Genomic DNA, 23,127 nt, shown 5'->3' with positions numbered 1-23,127 from the left:
TAGAAGGTTTTTATATAGAAAGAACCCCAAAGATATGACGTAATATTCTGCCGTGACTTCTTCTCTTTTAAACCTTCTTGTGTTTTGGACTCTTCGGCTTCATTGCTTTAAAAAGCTCTGCGCTGTCGAAGGTTGCTACTGGACAACGGAGCAAATTTCCATGTCCAAGTTCATCACATTTGAACCTGATGTAGAAGATTTACCCCCTTTGAAATGCTAATGTGACTAAGCTCTACGTACACAAATGATAGAAGCCACATGTTGCATCACAACTGTATCAGGGAGTAGAAGACAAACTAAATGAATGTGACAACCTAATAATATTAGCAATATTGGCATCAAATTCACCTCATCACCAAAACACAGCTGCCCGCCTGCCGCTAACAACCTGTACCTCCAGTTTCTACAGTAACGCTAATTTAAGAGCATACATTGCTAATCACACGCCACACACGCCAAATTTACCTCACACCTGCTGGGCTCTGCAGATCCCATCATGTAAGAAATAAAAAGACTCACCTGTGTTGACTTCAATCCTTGATCTTTGATTCTCACCACGGAGGACCCCCCCACCCATTCACACACCAGGAGGAGAAACACTTCAGCGCCTCACGTCTTCTGCCCGAGAGAAATCAGAGGAGGGGGAAAAAAAATACATCAATCACCGCTGCATTATCCACCAATCTCCAAACACTGAATTATTACATTTGCATTTTATTTTTCCTGAAAATCAAGCCCTCTCGATGATTTCGCTCCTCACAGATTCCTCTGGGCTCTGAGTGGCTCCCATCTGCGCTTAACGTGATACACTTCTTCCCCGCACGGATAAGCTCCTTCACGCTCTCGTGCCCATGAAGGACGAATCAAAAGAGCAACCGATGATCAGTATGGTATCATAAACATCCACCGCGGAGTAAGTTCACTGCCATGGCGCGTTCACAATTCACTCCCGATTGACAGATAAGCCTATTAAGAGGGGCCTTCATTTCAGCTTTGCACTTAGCCTGCTCGAAGCATCTTCACCCAGTGACATTCAGACCCTTAAAAATGACCACATTAGTTACTGCTGAAGTTCAAAAGGTGATAACCAAAGTGTGGGAAACCATTACATATAAGCCAGTTAAGGACCTAATACAATAACCCAGAAAATAAAGAGAAAATTTTACTTAAGGGCCACACAGTTTATAATCTTGTCTTATCTATGTTCGCCGAAGCACGTGAGTACACAGACTTAATTTTCCTTAGTGAATTAATCATTGTGAGTGTATATAATTATGAGCATAATAAGAACAGCCTGGATTCAAGCATGTTATCTTCCCACAAATCATGCGTGCTTCTGAGAGCGAATAAGCAAACAAAAAACACTTTGAATATTTATATTTGTAATAAGTCCACCACTGATCCCTGTCTGAGACCATGAGTGTTGTAACTTTATTTTGAAGTTCCACAAGACCCAAAGAAACAAGTCAAATTTGGAAGTTGGATGATATGATTCAGGTCTTCATGAGAGGGTACAGTGTCGGCCAAATTAAAGTCCTTGACCCCTCTCTGACTGGAGGTTAAGGTAGTACTTAAAGATAGTCTGCTTTTGAGGTAGCAGGACTCTCGGCAGGTGAAAGAGTAACAATAACAGGCCTTTTTCTTTGCTCATGTCCTGCATTAAATTTTTCCTTGAACCCTCTCCTTTGTTCAAAGAGGAGGAGGCGAAGAAGAAGTCCATTGTTCAAATGTTGAACTGTGAACATTTCAAGGAGCTGACTGAGATGGTTGGAGGAAAGGAAGGATAAAAATGTCTTGAAGGAGCACTGGGGAAGATTTAGTGGCACCAAACAGTGAAATTAAACTTGTCACATGTGCTAAGTGTGAACTCCCGGTTAGAATTCCCTCAGATTTCATTGTTCAGGTGGTTTTTACCAGGAGCTGAATTATCCGCGGAGGTGTCTTCCTTTCCAAAACAAACAGACCCGATGATGTAAACAGTGAAAACACTGAATAAAGCAATGCAGCGATGTGATAATATGTGCTCATCTTTTACTCTGATAACTTAAGATCTGGACATTCAAGAGGTTTTGACCAGGAGCCGAATTATCGGCAGAGGTTTCTTCCTCTCCGAAACATCAGAATTGGTGGTTTAAGACAGTAAAAAAATGAATGAAGATGTTTCTCAATCTCATTTTCAGGTAATTATACACTTAAAAAACAGTTACTATATTATCTTCCATTTCTGCAAACATATCCCCCTGAATCCTACGCACTGGATCTTTAAGGGTGTTTGCTCTGCTTTGTGAATATATGTGTGGAGTGTGTTAGTGTGGGACAAATGCCAGTTTTTCCCACCCCTCCCCTCCTTTAACCCCCCCTACCTTTAAGTCTATAGCTGTATCCTGTTAGTGTATCGCTTTCACGAGGCGTCTGCTTAGTGACACACAGCATGTGAGCCATTTCTATTCCCAACCAGAGCTTCTCCTGAGCTCATGCTTTGGTTGACAGGACAAGGCTAATGCTCCAAATATAAAAACCGTCTACCCACAAGGTGTATTTTCACATTCAGCAGGAGAAGGCGGTCCCTTGTGCCTTGCACTTTTTTTTTTTTTTTAATCCTCTTTTTTTTAATCATTGGAAGATTTTTCAGGCAGCATTTCTCCCCTGTTGGAAGTGCTGCTTTCTGAAAAGAGAAAGTGGAGGAGCGCTGGGGGCTCAATGGGTCGAGAGAGAGGAGGAGCAGGAGGGGTTGATGCTGGGTGCCTCCTTTTTAAAGCCAGATTCTCCCCAGATACCTCTGTGCTATTCATCAACAGCTTTTCCAGAGCTGTGAAAAATCAATGTGCTCTGCACTGCAAACAGTTCATAATGACGGGGGATGGAGGAAAAAAAAGCTCAACTGCAACAGAATTGATTTGTTTAAGTACAATAACACGGCTCTGCAGCGCGATGAGGAGGAGGCTCGAGCGCCCAGACAAAGACTGACTGGCAGTATGAAACCACAAGCAGTAATTGACAAACTGCTGGCAAAGTGCAAATCTGAAATACAGACGCCTGTTATCTAATTAAAGGAGTTTTTCTCTGAATTGCCACCTGACAGAGGAAAATATACTTTGAGTCTCAAGTGACTACAAATCTTCTCTAAGAGACTAAACCCCAAATAAAAAACATTACATTAAACAAGGCTCCATAATAAGGATTGCCTGATTGTCCAGGGCAAGTAAAATGCCACATCAGACCAGCAAATTGGGCAAATGGTGAAAACGAATTAATCACATTGTTTTTGCTGGAGCTGATGATGGAAGTAGCTACAGAGCGAGCCATCTTGCTTCCTTCTCATTTCAGCTTAAAGTTGCAAAGGCAAAGTTCATGAGCCGAAGCATGAGCAAGCATTTTAAATATCCTGGAAACAGGAGTTTAGTTGGCTGACATTAGAGGACGTCTTTTCATGACAATTAACTTCAGTCTTTGTTGTTACAAGTATTTGATATCCACTAAAAAATACAACAGTTTGTATTGGGGCAAGTGAAAGTTGACTTTGGGCAAGTAGATGTCGACCCCACTTGCAAAATTTCAACAGTAAAGTTAAACCCTGTTAAATATTTTTCTATCATAACATGATTTGAGAATATAACACCCGTACGCACAAGTTTTTAAAGATTAAAATACATATGTTTTCTAATACTGGTCAATAATACTTTTTAAATGAAAAAGTCAATTGAAAATAATTTATCAAATTAATTTAGAGAAAAATCCCAAATTGCTCCTTTTGTCTGTTTAGATATTTAATTTGTATAGAGGTATATTCACTGGGGCTGTGCATCTGCAATAATCTGGCCATATGATACGTATCACGATACAGGGGTTACAATTCAATATATTGTGATATTGCGATACTTAAGCAAGACAATATAAAGCAATTTTCTGCTAATCTTATTTTAGGGAAAACTGTAAATGGTAGCGGTGCACCCTTTCTGGGCGATATGCTTTTATGTTGCAGTAGAAGAGTCAAATGGCTGAAGATAAATTCCAACACTACAGGATTTTGTAGCGACTTCTATCAATGAAAAAAAAGCCGCTAAGAGGCTGAGTAGGCTCTTAAAAGAAATCCATGCTGAAGCCCAACACTGCATTTTTATGATGACTAATTAAACAAATAACTGAACAACTTAAGCAAAATGAGATGAATTATTATATCTTGTGATTATGTTATTGCGGTATCGTTATGTGATAACGGTGAACAGAAAATATGTGAGCCAACACTCACCCTCTTTCTCTAAAAACTGCTACGCAAGTGAATGAACAGCTAAAATAATGTGAATAATAAACACTGAGGGTTCAAATACACACTCTGGCTCCTACAGATCTAATAGTCAGGGGTTTAAACACAACAGTAAATAAACCACTACCACAATTCTTTGCATGTAAGCCATTAATTTGAAATCAAAACAGTGTTTTTGAGAATCGGTACAGTATCACAAAACATAACATCGCCTTACTCAAGTGTATCAAGATTTTCTCACACTCCTAAAAGTCACATATGAGAAGCTGGAGCCAGGAAATATTTGGCAAATATGTTTGGTAAATGACTTTAAGAGCTGATTAATGGCCAGAATCGACACACTTTCTTTAAATCGACTTATTGATGGATTGACACACAAACAAAAATATATTCCGCATCATGTGCACACACACATCTGCTTTTACCATACATGCAAGTCCAACACACACACACTTTTGGCAGGAAGTCACTACATCCAAAGCCAAATTTAAGCACATGCAGAGAGGGTTTGATGTTGCATAGAGCAAAGTCATCAGAATGTTTAAAATATGACAACCGGCTTCACCTAGGCAGAAAAAACACATCCACAAGGTGAGATTTTAAACCTCCTGATACTGCAAAAAAACAGAAGCTGGGAGTAAATTGTGTCAAGACAGGCCAGCACAATAAAACATTTCTCCCTGCCTCTCTTAAGCTGGCCACAGAGGTGCATTTATCATTGTTATTATTCCTTCAGAGAGGCCCTCCCAGGTTTAATTGGGTCCTCATGGAGTCAAAATCCCCGCTGTCGCCGCAGCCACCGGAGCTGGACAGACTCATTCCTCCCCAGTCAGCGGCGGGTTTTACTCGCTGCATGAAGAACAGTCATTCTGTGCAAAGTGGCCATGAAACCCGCTGGTGAGTCAGATGGGTGGTGGGAGCTGGACGCCACCCGCTAAGCCTGGACAATGGCAGGAGAGGTACACCTGGAGAGAAACTCTCACCTGGCTCTGCTCTCAACGCTGTGGGAAAAGCTCTTGAGAGCCACAGGCTGTCCGTCCACCCAGCCAGCTCTTTGGGGCTATTATTCCCAGTGGGCCACATTTGCATTTTAACTGGTAAATACAGTAGGGTTTGAATGCACATGGACACGAAGCAGGTGAACAAATGGAACAGGAAAAGGATTAAAGAGGGGTTTTCAGCCTCAATTTAAAAACGGGAAACAATGAGTTAAGGTGATAAAATGGCTCGGAAACATAAACATGCAGAGCTGCTGTGCGTTAGTAGAGTTTAATATGCTGTTTGCTGAGTGACGTTAATAATAGGAGAGTGATACTTCCTCAAACACTTCAAATGACCTTCATTTTTTGCACAAAACTGCTGCAAAATTTTCCTTTTCACCACATACTGTTTGGCAGATTTGTAGCAATGATCAGCAGTTTTAAAAAGCAGACAAAAACAGAGGAAAGGAACCATTTTAATCACACCATTATGTCCTCAGCGAACACCATCTCTAAAACTTTTGACCTCCCATTCACCTCCCTCAACAGCGCTCCACTGGCACACAAAATCACGACGCCTCCTTCAGGGCTGCTTCCTGTTGTTGATATGCTCAAGACATGCAAGATCAACTGAGATACGCATCTCTGCTTTTCAAAAAGACACCTGACAAAGACACTTGAAGTCAAAGAAGGAACGCTGGAACAGCAAATGTAGGAATGACAACCTCGTCGTTTGTAATGATTTTCTGCAGAGAGGCAGGTTTTTCATTTTAAGAAGATAAAAACAGGCCCGTGTAGAAACACGATGGCAATCATTTCCCCTTGCAGGCGGCGTGTTTACATACACGGTAATGACGTGACACCTGCAGCTGTCATGCAACACGTTAATTGGGTTATTTTATTGGAATTAAGGTACTTGGCACACCACACATGTAAATACTGTTATTAGAACCCAGTTGAATTAGCAACCATATGCAACCTAGACCACTAAAAAACTTTTAAATTTTTGCGCGATTTTAAGCGAAATGTCTCGATGTCTTTTAACCTACAATCGTCAAATTGATGCTTACTGGGATTCCATTGCATTGTCAGTGGTGGAAGAACTACTACTTGATATAGCTGATAACAGTGTTCTGTGTTTGTGGCACTACTAGGACACATGCCACCCTTTTTTCACCTTCGAATCCATCGTTTTCAATATAGACGTGCAGAGGACATGCTCCAAAGTGATAGTGGTGCGTAATCATTCCCAAGCCCCTGTTTTAAAGAGGCCACAGGCACAACGCTCCACTATGCTTTTTTCCCCCTATAAGTGAGGATTAGAATATATGCCGTTCACATAGTCCGGTTGAAATTAACATTTTTTTTTTTTTTTTACTTTTTTTAAAGATATTTTTTAGGGCATTTTTGCCTTTAATTGATAGGATAGTTAAGTGTAAAAGGGGGGAGAGAGAGAGAGGGAGAGACATGCAGCAAAGGGCCACAGGCTGGAGTCGAACCAGGGCCGCTGCGGCAACAGCCTTGTACATGGGGCGCCTGCTCTACCACTAAGCCACCGACGCCCCGAAATTAAGATATATTTTAAACACATGAAGATTTACTCATCACTAACAGTGTACATCATCCAAAAAAGACAAAAGTTGTCACAGTGAAATTTAAGGTGTGCTGATGGATTCACATCGTCAACTCATGAATGAGTAACATTACAACGTTAACGTTCCACCTTAAAAGTCACCAGCAGTCAGCCCAGTGAATTAAGTTATTTTTTCCTCTGACTCCAGCTGCTGCAAGAGGCAGCAAAACATAATTTCATTTTATAGTTACAGTTTACTAATAAAACTCTCCACAGTATGAACAGTGGTTACATGAGCTTCAAAACCAGCCACAACTCAGCCCTGAGCAGAGTGACCGTCCTCTACTGACCAATCAACAGACTGCAGTGTTCACAGCTCCACCTTTTAGTACCAGATCTGTGTGCTAGGTACACCAACAGAGGGGGGACCAAAAATGGGGACGTACAGAACGGCTGAATTGGTACCATCCACAAGTTTACACAAAAAAGCGTACCGAACTGAACTGAACCATACCGTACTGCTTGGTGGAAACAGGGCTTTGGCAACTTCAGATGCAACCTGCCTCTGCGCCCTTGAAAGTTGTCATAGAGTAGACACAAGAGCAGCAGAGTAACAAAGAGACAGCATGTGTCACAACATTTCCACATTAAACAAGTGGGCTGGGTGATTGCAAACCAACATACAGTAAAGCCCTTCATCGAGCAATCCCCTAATCTCGTAATTTACAGCTGTAAGGTTTTAATGCCAGCATGTACTGTATGTACTGTACTGTACTGACACCCAAATCCAGGTTAGCAGAGGAGGGGCTGAACATGTTCCCGACACACATGCTGCTGGTCTCTGAGGACATCCACATGAAGCGATCACATTAGACATGTAGTGGTGGGGCAAAGCTATAAACATCAACGTAAGCTTTGCGCTGCAGTGAATGAGTGCTGTTGTGATGATTACAGGTTTAGAGATAATGGTTTTTAGCGTGATACATTTAGAGGGCATGAGACACCAGCTCAGTTAGCTCCCCGGTCTTCACTCTCTACTGATTAACACAAATGCCGGCGCCTTGTTAACCACCGCTACTGTAATTATGTGGAGCCTCACACACTCACACACTCACACTCACACACACATACACATAACCTTTAACAGCACACACAGGCGAACACACTCCAGTGCAAAACAGTGCAGTTGTATACATGTTGTGCGTCACCGGATCAGCATCACAGCAACTTCCAATTATGTGTCTTATTCATGCAAATGCAGGTAATTTACTTCCTGCTGTGCACAACTTCCCAATGTGTTTGCCCTCTAGCTTCAGCTGTTTGTATTGTGGATCGCCTAAACAAGTGGAACAATTAAAGGAAGTGAATCCCACAAGGCCTCTCTTTTAGATGGGAATAATTTCAAAGGCTAATTCAAAGGTTTATCACAACTTGAGTTTACTTTTCGGAGTTTTTAAAGTCGTTTCCAACTCTGAGAATACATGAATCTGTGAATGCAGCAACATTGCTACAACTTCAGTCAGATGATCAGATAGCTTGTAAACGAGCCAACAGTTTAACCAGAATATATCAACTACTACAACTGATAGTGAGCACATTTGAAGGGCATGTTCAGACGGCACGCAAAAATGGTTCAAATTCTTTTTTTTTTGCCTCATATGTGACTAAGATCTGTTTTTTTAATTGTATAACAGTGTGAAGAGCACAAATCTGATCTTTACAAATCTGATTTAGGGCGATTTAGTTGTCCGAAATCTGATACAGGTCTGATTTTTGCAGTCATATCGGAATTAATGCAACTTTTACTTGCAGTAAAAAGTAGCCCCTGACATTATGAATTTTTGGATGAAATCTGTTTCGTCAAAGCCATTCGTGTCACGAGTCCACCACTCCTGGGTCCGACTCTGCATCCACACACCCACCTCCGTACAGAAGTAGCAGCCATTGCTTCACAAAACGCCTTCGTAATCGTAAGCACAAACTTTGGTAGCTTTACTTCCGTACATGTGAAGTCTTTGTAATTGTTCTTTTGCAAATGCAGGTACGTTCATGACCGTGACTGAATCTGATATTGGCCACATATAAAGAAGAATGTGAACAGCCAAACAAAAACAAATCAGATCAGAGCAATAAATCAAATTGAGCACTAAGGCTTGCTCTGTGAACGTTGCCAAAATGTCGGTACCCCTCACTCTTTGCATTGGAAAGCCACAAGCACAATACTACGGTAAGTATGAGAGGTCAAAGTTAACCAAGAAGGTCAGTCTGTAAACAGGACTGCCACACAGGGCTCTTATAGCGACCTAGCTAACATCCCATCATCACTGAACACAATGATATGATGACCAAAACCATGATAGTTCCTTTATATACATCTGTTTTTATATTTCAAAGGAATGAGCTGATGCTTATGTGAGCCTTACATGAATTGATGTCTTCAATATTATTTCTCCTCCTCCTCCTCCTCTCTCTACAGTATATCTTGTTTCAAAAGCGAGAGCAGCCCAAGAGGGCGCCTGTATTTTTATTCCTTTGTTTCCAGTCTTTCCCTATCAGAGCGAGAAGGTGGTAGCAACTCCCACGAGGGAGATAGAGATAGAGGTGTAGGCTGCTGGCAGAGCGCTAAAGCAAAGAAATGCTGCACCGTCTGACCACAGACATAAAAATGATGCCCCCCCCTACCTCCCCAACTCCGTCCTGCTTCATCTGCAAAGCAAATCTCGTGCCCTGCAGCCAGAGATTCCTCTTTGGTCACCTGGCTGTTCTCACCGTTTCACCGCCCCCCGAAGCAGAGGAGGGTTTACGAGAGGTGAAAGACTTCATAATGTAATGGAGACAAGCAAGGGAGAGAGGGAGAGAAATAGAGGGGAGATCGTCCTGAGCCAATTGCAAAAGGAGAGGTGGGTGTAATGAGGCCTGATCTGTCACAAGAAAGAACCACGGCCCTGTATTTGCATTTTCAGCCCCTTTTCTTCGACTCCCTCCCTCGTCTTTTCTTCCTCCTTCTTGTAATAAGGAAAAAGAAAAAGCAATGAGAGGGAAGAAAGGTGGGGAGCGGACATATACACAGAGGAATCCAGGGAGAGGAGAGAGATCACATTACTATTGGGAGGGAAAAAATGATTAAAGGCTGAGATGAACACAATCTGCTGGTTCCAGAGGAAAGAGGAAGGAATTTCCAGAGCCAATAAGCAAAGCATCACAGGGAGACCTGCCTCTCCCCGCTATTCAACCGTGACCATGTCGGCACAAGCACATTTTCTCCATCCGCCTTTCTACACAAGCCCATGGCATGTGTGTTCCATGCACATCCAGTCATTAGCAGGACCAGGATATTGATTTTTAAAACATTGCTACCTTCTAATTATAGGCAATACTTCAGATTTGACACCGAATTATCCACGTGGCATTTCTCAGGATTGTGATTGTTGCAGCTAACCAGGTATAACAGTGTTAAGATGACTGCGTTGCAGAAGACTCTCGAGGCAAAAGGGAGAGGAGAAAGAAAAACAGCAACATCAATAATGAAGTGAAGGAGACGGGGGAAGAAAACAAAGCCGTTCATAACAAATGAGAAAACAGGCAGAGCGTCTCATTGCGAGAGCGCTAACGACAATCAATTAGCAATTGCTCATGATCTTGGGTGCGTCGGAGTATAAGGTGTCTTAATGAGTCCCATTTCCATTAGCTGCTCGACTCGAGAGGCATAAGGAGGAGGCTGCTCCCACCAGCTCCTCCATCTCAATGCCTAATGACTACGAGAGTGGATTACTCCATCAATTCCTCGCTTCTCTTTGTTTATCCCCCGCGTAAATAATGGTCAACCATTACAATGCATTAAGCGGGCCACTCTACGCAGAGCGAACGAGAGGGAGAAAGAGGAGCACAAGTGCTCCAACGGCATCCTCCAGTGATCTCTAGGAAATCAGCTAATACCGGCCATGTGGCGGCAAAGAGGGGGCAGAGAGGGGGCGCACTCATACCTGGCTGGTTTTTATTGGGAGGTGTTGTTGGAGGGTAAATGTGGGAGGAGAAGGATATTTGAAGAAGTGTCTTACCATCTAAACACCTCATCTGGTTAATTATATCAGAGTCAATTCACCCAAATTGCCAGAAAACAGCCTTTTTCCATTGCAGGAACCTTTTGAGGAACCCAGGAACATTTTGGGGGAGAAACGTTAGAAACAAAACAGCTAAATTTACCAAATATTTTAACAATATTTCGCTAATATCAGTATTATCAGCCATACACTCAGCAGATCCACCTATGCAGGTCTCCGTTACAAAATCCAATTAAACATCACAGTTGCCCATTGTTGCCTCGTGCAAAAATGCCTGTCAGGGCGTTTTCGTATTAGGTACAATTAAATTGTACCATGTCTGTGTAACTGCACCCACTCCCCACTCCCGTGGCGCTCAGCCTTCACATTAGTAATATTGTTCTGTACCGCAGTACCCTTGTGTCATCATCTACGTGACATTTGTCTCTGTTTTGTTGCTACAGAGCGGAAAAGAGCGCCTATCACAAGATCCTACACCCATACATTGTAGGCGACCTTCACATTGTGCCTACTATTGTTTATATTTTGTTGCAAATGTCAAGAAGAACCATATAGTCTACCTTCCTACGTTATTACCCATGGTCGCGCAGTTCAGAGAATAAGATTGGTGCGCATATGCAGATTTTGGAGGAGACTGGTGGTGCTGAAAAATGCCTTTGAAAGTCTCGCCACTGACTGCTAATTACGTTAAAAGCGGTCCACTTCTGTATTTTGGTACAGTTGGTTTTCACACCTGATGCAAACCTTACCCAAGTACACATGAACTGTACTCAAGACCACCTTTTCAAGTTGACGGATCGAGGTACCATGCATGGGTACGGTAAAGTCATTTATTCATTCTCCGTAACTGCTTATCCTGTTGGGGGTCACGGAAGTGCTGGACTCTATCCCAGCTGACACTGGGCGAGAGGTGGGGTACACCTTGAACAGGTCACCAGACTATCACAGGGCTGACTTATAGACAAAGACAACCATTCACACTCACATTCACACCTACGGACAATTCAGAGTCACCAATTAACCTGCATGTCTTTGGACTGTGGGAGGAAGCCGGAGTACGCAGAGAAAACCCATGCTGACATGGGGAGAACATGCAAACCTTGCACAGGAGGACTCCCCCACCTTTCGAATCAGAAACCTTCTTGCTATGAGGCGACAATGCTAACCACTGCGCCACCGTGCCACCAGTATGGCCAGTACAGAGTATTCACACTAACCAAACTAATGGGACTTAGTGGTAAAGTGTACTTTGATCAGGGCCTTATCGTTGTTGAGATGCAAACAGGAAGGCACAAAAGACTTCACTTCCTGTAGCTCCTCTGCCTTAAATAAAAAGGGGCCAATGGGAACTATTTCTTCAGTAGAAAGAAGTTCTGGCAGAAAGTGTTCACAGCAAGGTGTGTGATTATATTAAGGAACCAAGACATTGTTCCTGTAATTTGCCTTGAACAAGACCATCGGCCTTTAACAAGAAACTATCAGTGACAACAAAAGACTAGATAAGAGTTGCATGCAATCAACACCGCAGAGAGGACTATATCTGTGTCATATGAGCGAATATAATGTACCTCTGTTGTTGCAGTGCTTTCACCCTGGATTGTACCAATCAATATTTCACCCAAGGCTCCATCACTCCCTTTCTATTTTCCTCTCTCTTTCTGGCACTCTCTGGTTTCCCTCTTGTGTCACAGCACCGGACAGGATAAAAATTAAACGCATCAGCAGAAAAACACACAAGTGGAAATGATCTCGCCACTCCAGCCGCTCGGGTCATGAATTCAGCTAACTGTGCTTATCACAGGCTGCCACTATTAGTCTTAATAGCCGCGGTGACAACCCGCCTTGAGAGGAGATGGGCTCTGCTTCCCGGGGCTCACTGCAGACAGGTGATTCTCATCTGCGGTCTCTTCATGTGTCATAGCAGAGGCAACGCCGGCTGAAAAATGTCTGGCGGCTTATTGGAGCAAAACATCAGAACCCGGCAGGCCATTACAGACACCAGAGCCATATGTTCTTACACACTCAGCATCAATCAAGGACAAATTAAGAATTCAATCAAATGGTGATCACATTCAAGCTGTTCGTCGCAGTTATCTTGAATTATGAGGATACAAAGACCCAAAATAAACGCATCAAGCCAAATTCCATACATACTAATACACCTTACGCAACATGGTTACATCCAATATGTAATCAGAATTCATGTGTGTACTACTGCCAATTTAAAGCCGCACAAATCAATTTTTTAAATTTTATTTCAACAATGGAGAAATGACTAGTGTATATAATGTTAAGGGGGTCAAACCTGCAGAAAATTATCACCCAGCTCTGCAGCTCCCTTCAGTTAAACAGACTTGATTTAGCTTCGTTCAGCTCACTGAACCAAAGCAGTAATGTTAACTATAACAGCCTCACCGCTCTCTTGCAGATTTCATTCAGCGTAAAAAGCCCTGATAAACTGACTGTGCGCTACCTGCCCAGCTGGATGTGTAAATAAGCAGCTGTTTGCTAACACATTACTCATAAAAACTTTATAGGGTGTTTCCCAGCAAGTTGCCAAAGAGTGTCAGAGATGATTCAACATCACTATACATGTAGGTCTTTGTCATGACCGGCTAATTAAATGATTCAAATATGTTACTTAGAAATCATTATGTGGTCAGCCACTGATGCTGCGGGCATGACAACAGTTCAAGACACTTTGTTGTTGTGTTGGGAACTAAACAATGTGCAACAAATGCTAAATTAATCCAACACTGAACAGCTCCTGCTTGCCTTTTAATCTCTGCAATAAGCAAATTGTTACTTAGGAGTCATAAGCCCTTTTTACTGCCTGCTCAAGGCGGGAATGTCACGCCCTTATTCCGCCTTGTTGTTATAAAAGGTACGATCACGGAACGGGAGGACAGAGTTGTTAGATCTTAAAGCCGGCAGAGGAGGTAGTAACAAAGCCGAATGGACATCTATGTAAAAGGGACAACTGTTAGGATGGGACCTGGATGCCGGAATGATGTGACGTTTTGATGACGCTGGGATATTTAAAAAGCATCTACTAGCAGTTAGCAGCTAACTCTAGAAGAAGGACATTAGCAAAAAATGTCCGCATATTGGTGAGACCCCGAGGTCCAGACAATTTCAAACTCAAGTACACAAATCAGCTTCACTATAACTCGCAGCATTCACAGACAAACACTTGTCTTTATCTGGACACATTTTCCCCACAAAATACAACATGCTAATGTTTTTAGCACAAACCTATGGTATTTTACATTGTATAAATTAGCCTAGCAGGTAGCAGACTTCTCCTCTACTCATATGAAGCCAGGGACAACAGCAACATTTAACAAAGGTAACGTTGCAAATTTCGGCTCCATTACAACTCACAAGGTTCACTGACAAAACAACTGTCTTATACGAAACACGTTTTCCAGAGAAATACAACATGCTAACGTTATTAGCACAAGCCTATGGCATTTTACATTGTATAAATTAGCCTAGCGATGAGTGGAGATTTCCTCTGCTCATATGAAGCCAGGATTAATCACACAAAAACACCATTTTTGTGGGGGCTTTATTGTCTTCATAATTTAATGTTTATCTGTGAAATTAAAGTAAATAAAAGCTTCATTTCCACTGAGGGGTTTCAGCTTACAAAAATAGACAGGAGGTCTGTGTCACCGCCACATGTAGTTAAGATTTCTGGGGAGGTGCACGTCAGGCTACGGTGTAGGGTATAGCGTCGATTCGACGCAGAGGTATAAATTCAGCATTATTCTCTAAGCAGGGGACGCAATGAGCTGCCATATAACAGGGACAATAAATGATTGTTATTGCCATGTTATGCCACTGTTGCATGTATATCACACAATAGGCTGACGCTGTTTTGTTACACGTCACGCTTGTCCTGCCTCTTTGCTTCCAGGTCGCCTGCATGCTATCTGAAACACACACTGGGGCGGCATGATGTTGCAGTTGTTTGTTTCTGTGTCAAAAAAAGCAAAGGCAGTGTAGTGAAGGGTCATCGTGGCAGCTTTATTGCACAATCTCTCTCCAAAAAGGGCTATAGTTGACTTCTCTGAGACTATGACCCTAGATATACGCGGGCTTGACTTTTTGTCAAAGAACAAGATGTTTTCTAACAAGTTACTCATCTCTTGTACTGATGATTCAACTGGGAAAGTTTGATGCCCATCTATGCCTCAGACGTGCTCCAACTGCCAGTCACATTTTTTTTCTTTCAGAGGGCATCCAAATAACAAATACACTATGTATTCAATTGCACCTTTCTTCTAGTGGAGCTAGTAGCATCAAGCACAGCTCTGCAGGGTCTAATGCAACCACAATCATTTATTTTGCTCAATGCGAGAGCGCCTCATGACTGTAAGAGAGAATATTGCCAGGGCCAAGAAGCGCATGTGGCATAATGTCTTACTGAGAAAAACGATTTTTCCCTCTGAACTAAAGGTTACTTGCAGTAGCCTGTCGAGGAGCCGTGCTGCTCTGCCATTGAATGCGACACACAGCCTGGCCACGCTGAAGAGACAGCGTGGCAAAGTGGAAAGTGTTAAGTTAGGTACCTCACACAGTAAAAACCACATGAAAGAAGCACATACAATCAGTGGAGTCAGCCTGCATCAACACCAGCGTACATCAGAAAACCCCACTGAACAATCTGAGATCCTTACTGCCCCTTAACATGACGCCAGACAAACACTGTTTGGAAAACAAACGTCAGGATGTCTTTTCAGCCAGAATGCTTTCCCACGAGCTGGAGCAATCCTCAGTCGCCCTCCTCCTCCACAAACGACGGAGCTTGTGACTGGGACCATGTCAACATTTTGCTCCGTTTAGACAGGGGGAGGGAGGAATTACTTTGATCCACTTTGAGGCATGTCTTCCTTTACTGTCAAGAGCTGGTTAGGATTTATGGAGGGAGGGAGAGGAGATGCTCGTGCATCCACTCTGCAGCAATGCTCAGGCTAATTTTTCTGCCCCGGTGGCACTTGAAGCCCAGATAAGATTAAGTGTTAACTAATTATGGCAAGTTTGAACGATTCAATGTTGTTTTAACTTCCAAACCGCAAAGAGACAGTGAAGCTCGCAGAGCCCGTTGCGACCTCTTATCATAGCCGAGATGACACTCTATTTTACAAACATGACAGAGTGCAGAGATACTGGGCAGAACAGCCTGTAGCTGCAGATTTGTGTGTAGAACAATGGGAGTCTGTGCTGATTTCTGGCCTGAACAATGGCAGGATGACATGGAGCCTGACAGACACACACAGAGCAGCAGGATCTACGCCGCAGACAGGAGAGGCAGCTTCACAGAGCAACAACACTGCCAAAAACATATCCTCATCTTCCTTTTTCCTCTTCCAAAATCTTTTATGTGTTTTGGCACCTCTGGCACTCATAACTCAAAAGTGAACAGTCAAACTTTTGAGCACCACCACGAGCACAAGCTTGTGGAGCGAAATGAGCCAGTCGCTGCTTAACAATTGAGCAGGAGCTAAATAAATCTTTACCGCAAGGTATCAATGGTTTGCATCCAAATCTAGTGCAGAAATATAACCGACTTTCCGGAAAATTGGCAGCGGAAAATGTGAATTAAAGTGCATTTTCATGCGCTGAAAATGCGTGGATGGAAGTGCACTTAATGATGTAGTTTATGTGTCTCAGGCTCGCTGCTCACTGCTGGGAGCCAGTGTTTTTTTGTTTTTGCAACAATAAATTTTAACAACTCGCTAAAATAAAAGCTTGTGGGGAAATCCAAATGGGAAAAAATATAATTTGTAGTCCAGATTTTTTTTTCCTAAACAGGTGGAGGGCCTTATGCAAGTGCCACACAGGCCAGACTGGCCCCTAAACCAGCAATTTGGGACCCCTGATGCAGGTTGTGTCGACACGATACGACTGCATGCATTTGCAAAACTGAAACACTGTATATAATGGCATTGCTCACGGTTGGTGGAGAAGACCAACAATTCAGTGGATTTTTTTACAATAAAATATAAAAAATAAATATAAATATACAAAAATTCTATTAAAATCAAAATTAAATATAAATAACATGATTAGTAAAATAGTTGAATAAAAAAAAATACAAATAAATAAATAAACTGAAAAAGCTGTACGTGGAGAAAAACAACTAGTCTGTGGATTTAATTAACAATAAAATAGATAAAGAATAAAATTGAAAAGGACTTAAATATCACAATTATATTAAAATCAAGATTAGATATAAATTTAAAAAAATGTAAAAAACAAAAAGCTACCAAAAACAAATTGCAGTGCTACATGCAGGAGGTGATGAAATCGGAGGCGCTCACAGTGTCTTCATTATTAATGTCCTCGGAGCAGGATTTGAAGCAGCTTTTGCTTCTCTTATCAATCATTCATCTGCTTTCCATTGAACACACTCCGATCCTCCAGTGTCAAATCAGGCATGAAGTGGCTAAAGAACCACCAATCTGCAGTCTTTCCCTAATTAAACGAGTCTAACACGAACCTCAAACTCCTGCTCTCAAAGCGGATCAACAATGCTACACTAATGTGGCGATCCCAAGCAATCCGTAACCTGTCAATCATTTAATACACAACACTCAGGTCTCATAAATTAAGAATAGGATGCCAGAACCCATTTGTGCTGTCTGCTGTGCGTGTCCTTGTGTTTTGAAAACACCTCAACAGTGAAAACTTGAGATTGAATCAAACTGAAATAATAATGTTGATGCTACTTTCATAATAAAACAGCCCAAGCTGCCGCCTTCTCACTCTCCCCATCTCGCACCCGGTCTGAGCAGGATCCCATTTCGCTCGGCTACAGCAGGCGTTTGGTTAACAGCAAACATAATCAAACTTTGTGGTCTGTCTATCTGTGGCGCAGAATTGAAAGCAGTTCTTTGGGTGGCAATCTCCAATTACCTTCTGCGTGCAAGTGTTCACTGCGCTGGAACTTTTCCATTTCATCATTACACTCAAGCTGCCCCCATCCAAAGCCAACCAGCAGCAGTGGCGGCGAAGGCAGCGGCAGCAACACAGCAGACCGTGTCATCCATGCACCATGGGGGGATCTTTCCAAGCTGCAGTGAATTCCTGGTTTTGTCTGGGAAAAGATTCATGTCTATACAAACCGCAGGTGCAGCGAGTTTTTTTTTTTTTGTTAAACCACCACAGTGAAAAGGGGGCAGGGCGACGCTCAGCTCCCCCTTGGCTATGTTTGTCACAATTACTCGGTAGGTCAACTTTCCCCCAGTCTCATTAAGAGGTAAAACACAGAGGCTAGAAAAGCCGTCTTTTTCTGACCCCCGCAGGAAATGTTTCAGCTTGCTGCCGCGCACTCGGAAAGCCACTGATGCAATCGTTCTCCAGCCCTCACAGTGGATTTGGGAAACAAGAATGAGGGATTATTTGATCCAACTTCCATTCAAGAGGCCAATTCAGCCCGACCAATCAATACTAATCAACGGGGAGATGACAGGAGATGAAATTCCCTCTGCTGTGGCCAAAGAGTCATGTATCAGGACTTAAGAGGCTGCACTCAGGATTTCTCTGCTCCTCCTCTTACAAATCCAGGGCTGGAAAGTAACTTAGTACATTTAGTCAAGTACTGTACTAAAGTACAATCTTAATGTACTTTAATCGAGCATTTCCACGATATACTGCTTTTTAATTCACTACATTTCAAAGGGAATAGTGTATGTCTTACTCAACTCAAGCCACAGTCTCTTTTCAGACTAGTACATAAAAGTCAAGTAATCATCTTAAAAAATATGATGCATCATTAGCCATGTTTCCATCAGCCCGTTTAGATGCGCATCTAGAAGTATCACATCGGAAAATTATGATGGAAACGCCAAAATTCGAATTAAAATCCCCTGATTCGCACAAACTAAAATACGCTCGCTTTAGCCAGGTTTTGGTTGATTCGAAAAAATGTTGATTCGCAAAACGGGGGATGGAAACAGTTATGTTCGATTTAAGTCTGACGTAGCACACCTCTCCATGGTGATATCCACACTCCGGGTCGGGAAGGCGGTAATGCATTTACAAGCTGGTTGCCAACCACCAGAAAACGTAGAAGAAGAATGCGAGGCTTGTTTTGTTTCCGGTTCTGCAGAAAACTCATGCGAGTTCATAGTTTTCACCAAAGTCCGTACATTTAATGGAAATACACAGGATTCGTATATCTTTTAATACGCATTTCCCAATGATTCGAATCACTTTTGGATGGAAACATAGCTATTGTAGGGTAAATCACGCAGTAACATTAGCCTAAATTAGCTCCACCTTGACCTGCTATAACATTAACACGCTAGGTATTACTTTCAAATTATACATACTCTATGTAGGTTGCAACTAATAAATAAGAAATTATTTATTACTTTTCATTAAAGCAGTAATAAGCCATCAATAAAGACAACTTCTGGATTGCCCCATTGTGAAAAATACATTCTCATCAAGCACAACTAGCTCTGATACTTAAGCTAACGTTAGCTCTGTATTTCATGGACAGTTTGACCATTTACTTGACCAAAATTAATTTATTAACTGCTTATTGTAATTTTAACAGCCAACTTGACAGTTTACTAGAAAACAAAATACCTGTGAACAAAATTAAAGAGCTTATATGAACCAACCTGCTCCGCACCAAACTGCTAAGTTAGCAAATAACCTCGCTAGTGAAAACAGTTAAGCATTTATGCTAGCAGCAGTTTGTTTAGACTAAAACAGACCTAAAAGGAGACAGAATATTGGACTTACATTCATTAGTCAGACAGAAGTACGACTCAAAATAAGTGCTAATTTAGAAATGCTAATATTGCTCCATGTTTGTGTTCAAGCGACTGTTTGCTAACATGGCCGCTATACTACCAAGTAACAGTAGCCTTTAAGTAGCTCCACCTTTACCAACTATGACATTAATATGCTAGGTACCACTTACAAATAAGGGATACTTCATGTAATGTTGTAAATGGTAATTGATACATTTTCAATAGAGCAGTAATAACTCATCAATAAGGACAACTTCTGGATTGAAACATCCTCGTCAGGCACAACCTGCTTTGATTCTTACGCTAGGTCTTTATTTCATGAACAGTTTGACCATTACTTGACTAAATCTAATTAATTATTACTTACTGTCCTTTTTAACTGCAGACTTAATGGTTTATGAGAAAATTAGAAACCTATTAACAAAATTAAACAGTATACATGTACTTTTAAGCCCACTGTGCACTACCCTCCGTGGCTCAACCAAAACAGAGCTGAAAAGAGAGAGAATATCGGACATTCATCAGGTGGACAGAAGCACGACTCCAAATAAGTGCTAATGTTAATTATAAATGCTAATGTTGCTCCGTGTCAGATGACTGTTAGCTAATAAGGATGCTATACACTTTTTTAAACCTTACAATGTAAACAATCTTAATGGGTCCAAGTGTATTTCCTATAGAAATGTCTGTTAATGCAGTAACGCCACGTTTATATGGGGTTGGGTTTACCATGTTCACGAGAAAAGACCATATGAACACTACTTTTGTGGTATTCACAATCTTGTAAGTGTGAAAGCTCAGAGTTCATGACTCACGCGCTAGACTTCCAATGTCGTAAACACGTGCTCACGAGTTCCATTTTAACGCAGCATTATGATGTGTTAACACCAGGCGCTAATTAACACGTAATGTGTTTGCGAGTAACGCGACATGAAAATTTCCAGCGTTCGGTGTGAACACAACATTAGTTATATGGATATACAGAATAGCAATGAAAACATCTATGTTAAAATGTTGGTGTGGTATTTACAGCTTGCTGCGCTGCCCCCAAGTGGCCAAAAAGCACTTGTGTTGCCCAACTATTGGACAAACTAATAAAAAGAACACCAAGAAATATCCCTAAAATTATCAAAATAATTAAATGGAAATTCCTCACATCTGACAAGTTAGAACTATGAAAAGTTTGGCATCTTTGCTGATCGAATATAATGTTGGATAGTTTAACAAAGCAAAGTTCTTCATGTTTTGTATGTAAAATACGATTTTTTAAAGTAACCAGCAGCTATAGCTGTCTGTATAGAGTGACACAAAAATCTGATATTCAAGTACAAGTACCTTACATTTGTACTTAGTTACATTCCACCACAGGTCTTAAGTAAATTTTGAATGCAGTCCTTGTAATGGAGTATTTTAACACAGTGCTATAGTGTCTTTTACTTAAGTAAGACTTCACTCTTCTCCCAGCACTGCCCAAATCTTGTTGCAACACCCTGCAAATTATTAATCCACAGCATTAACCATGCTGACAGTGTCACGCTCTGAAAGACTACAGCCTGTAGAGGGTGTCTTTCATCTGAGGCAAGAAACAACAAAGAGCATGAGCTTTTCATGTTAACACAGGAAACATATATTTAATGAGACAACCACTGCAATCTCCGCTGCCATGTTAAGCGAGTCTGACCCCACACCGCAGCTCTGCCGTGCTGCCAAACAACAGTCACTGCAGTCTAGATGAGGCCGAGCGGCGACGAGGGCCTCCTGAAAGCTCTTGTAATGCACAAGGAATTTGGTGTGGTTTCCTCGGAGCAGAGAGGAAACGCATGAGTGAGAGTAAAGAGGGAGCGAGATCCCTGCAGAGGTCAGAGCGTGTCCCCGGAGGTGTCAGGGGGAGTAAATGGGCATGACTGCAGAACACAGGGTTATACCCGCTCTCCTCCTTACGCCTCCCTTCTTTTCTTAGCAGGGGTGCGTTCACTGACTCGTCCCTGAGCGCCTCGGAGCGAGAATCAGCACGGCTTCCCTTGCATGCCACGCAAATTGGAACAGGAAGCCATTGTCAGCTTCGGGCGAAATCACCTCCTTATTAGAAAACAAACGTAAATGTGACGTGAAAGAGGATCTCTGGGAAGGAGTTGCACATCGACAGATCGAGCTCGTTTGATGACGGTGGGGGCTGCTGCTGGTTCTCTGCACGGCTGGCTGAAGGCTGACACCAGCATCGAGGCCCATGAATATTCAGTGACCAAGTAAATAAGGCAGATAGCACTTGACATGTTTAACACCCACCTTTGGCACCTTCCCTCTACAAAGCCAACAAGGTGAAGCAGCGGAACAAATATGTTGGTTGTTTGTGGGCGGCAACAATCCCCGCTGATGAATTGGATGGTTTTTGAACAAAGAGAATGAGTTTCAGTGGGCGAGCTACATCAAAATAAGCCGGACTCGGAAAAACAATCTGATTTCCCTCTGTGGGATTTGAGTTGCTAAACTGCTGTTTTTTGGAAACTGGCATTAAAATGAAAATATGTAGCATTATGCCTTGCAATATGCTGACATTTACATTCTTAGAAAAACATGTTTCCCTCAACTATAATCCCTGCTGGTATCAAAATGTTTGCTCTCTAAATATTTACCAACCCAGAGTCACATCTAAAGCCTAACACAGGCACCTTGAGACTTCCTTTTTTTTCCAAGTGTTGTGTCCCAAAGGAAATGCAGTGAAAGCACTACAGACTATCTTGCAAGTGAGTAAACTCTCTGAGCACACAACGCATTCCTCCAACACCTCAAACAGCTCTGAGAAAGAAAATATATCTGCCACCAACAAAATGTGCTGCTTACAATCTGAGAGAGTCTGAGAGACGAACGGGGGATTCATTTGGTTTCCCATACGCAGGTTTTATACAAAAAAGGCAGACAGTAGTAAATGTATTACTGTGACAAGCAAAGTAATGTAAATATTGACACTCTGATATTTATCGCCAGGCTTATCCACCGGACCTGTCCCAGTGGAGCCATTTAACATCTGCTCAGTATTATAACAGGTGAGGGGGTTAAAGGAGGACTCCGCTAAAAATCTGTCTTTTCAGTGTCAAATACTCACAGAAAGGTGGATCTGAAAATACTTTCTTCCTTCAAGGACGTCAGCAGTTATAATGGATTCTAATTCATTCATGCCATTTGACATTATAGCCCAAAACATCTCATTGCTAACACTTATTTTCAGTATCATTTTATCTGACCATTGGTCTAGCCCAGTGGTTCCCAACTGGTCCAGCCACAGGGTGCAGATTCCTCCTTAGTCATTAGTTCAAGGTCCACACAGTTTAATATATTCAGCGTCATACTTGCGTTTGGCCATGTCGTTGAACTAGTTTGCTGTCTCCGTTAAATATCTGTCCATTAGTCACTCACTCTACAGCAGGAAGCAGCACTTAAAATAAAAGCTCTGTGCTGGAATATTCACGGTACTTCA

The 23,127-nt window shown here is 42.1% G+C and overlaps 1 protein-coding gene across 3 annotated transcripts in view; it reads right to left on the bottom strand.

The window, feature by feature from the left end:
• LOC126399582 (zinc finger MIZ domain-containing protein 1-like) overlaps nucleotides 1-23,127 on the bottom strand; it is a 160,979-nt gene that overhangs the window by 117,556 nt on the left and 20,296 nt on the right. For 2 of the 3 annotated variants that reach the window (XM_050059650.1, XM_050059652.1), the window contains exon 2: nucleotides 520-618. The gene's annotated coding sequence lies outside the window, so the exon portion shown is untranslated. The remainder of the gene's footprint in view (nucleotides 1-519; nucleotides 619-23,127) is intronic. The other variant, XM_050059651.1, reaches the window with a different exon arrangement.

Source organism: Epinephelus moara, chromosome 13 (genome assembly GCF_006386435.1).
Source record: "Epinephelus moara isolate mb chromosome 13, YSFRI_EMoa_1.0, whole genome shotgun sequence".
Taxonomy (NCBI): domain Eukaryota; kingdom Metazoa; phylum Chordata; class Actinopteri; order Perciformes; family Serranidae; genus Epinephelus; species Epinephelus moara.
Note: the sequence above shows the minus strand (reverse complement) of the source record. Positions and strands in the feature narration are given on the sequence as shown.